This window comes from Eumetopias jubatus, unplaced genomic scaffold (genome assembly GCF_037043125.1).
Source record: "Eumetopias jubatus isolate StellerSeaLion01/CBP00866 unplaced genomic scaffold, mEumJub1_p1.0 scaffold_15, whole genome shotgun sequence".
Lineage (NCBI taxonomy): Eukaryota > Metazoa > Chordata > Mammalia > Carnivora > Otariidae > Eumetopias > Eumetopias jubatus.
The window spans coordinates 38,105,806-38,106,859 of record NW_028274821.1 but is presented as its reverse complement, the minus strand read 5'-3'; the positions used below and the strand labels follow the sequence as shown (position 1 = coordinate 38,106,859).

Here is a 1,054-nt window from a genome sequence, read left to right as displayed (position 1 = left end):
CTATCTCAGAATGCTATTGTTTGCTTATTTAATATATGTTGGATTAGATATATATACCAAAATAAATCAGATAGTGAAAAAATGCTAATTGGTTTTCATTGCTTATTTCGAAGGTCTAATCAAGAGCTATTTACAAAATACAGTAATTTTGTCACACTAAAATAACTAAGAAAAATATTCTTAGGCAAGGTAAATAAATTGCCAATTTTGTTCATGACTTGATTTGCCTGTGATAAAATAGTTCAACTCTGATTTTTTTGTTTGTTTGTTTTAAAAACAAGCTGTGGCCAGTTTTATTAAAGAAAAATTGTGCGTGATTTACTTTTCACCAGTCTGTTCTGGCATGCTTTGAATGATATCAGAATCACCTGGATCAATGATAGCCAGTGTGCATACCCTGTAGTATTTCCCACATGCTGTGCCCAATTCAATATTATTGCAAATGTAGTGATGGACACCAGTTTTGGCCAACATGGCATAGTATTCTATTTCAGATTTCCTCAAGGCTGGGCAGTTGTTGGTGAGGATGACCAGTTTCGCTTTGCCAGGTCTGATCATTTTCAGAGTCTGCTTGTACCCCAGCACGTACTCCACTTTTCATAACAAGCTGGAGCCTGGAGTTGATCGACTCTTCTTCTTCTTCTTTGTGGCCACCATCTTCCTGCCTTAGATGTGGGACGGCCCCAACCAAAACCAGCTGCCAAAATGGCCGGGAGAGAGAAAGGCCAACTCTGATTTTATTAGAGATAGATTTAGTATAATTGTAAAATGAAAAGTAAATAAGCATTCTATAAGAGAATTATTTTTAAAGAATAAATTATCTGTCGGGCGCCTGGGTGGCTCAGCTGGTTAAGCCACTGCCTTCGGCTCAGGTCATGATCCTGGAGTCCCGGGATCGAGTCCCGCATCAGGCTCCCTGCTCAGCAGGGAGTCTGCTTCTCCCTCCGACCCTATCCCCTCTCATGTGCTTGCTCTCTCTCTCAAATAAATAAATAAAATCTTAAAAAAAAAGAATAAATTATCTGTCTTCATTTCATATTGAAATCATTATTTG

At 38.3% G+C, this 1,054-nt stretch overlaps 1 pseudogene; it reads right to left on the bottom strand.

The window, feature by feature from the left end:
- Positions 1-296: 296 nt before the first annotated feature.
- LOC114212448 (large ribosomal subunit protein eL30 pseudogene) lies at positions 297-657 on the bottom strand (annotated as a pseudogene).
- Positions 658-1,054: the final 397 nt, after the last annotated feature.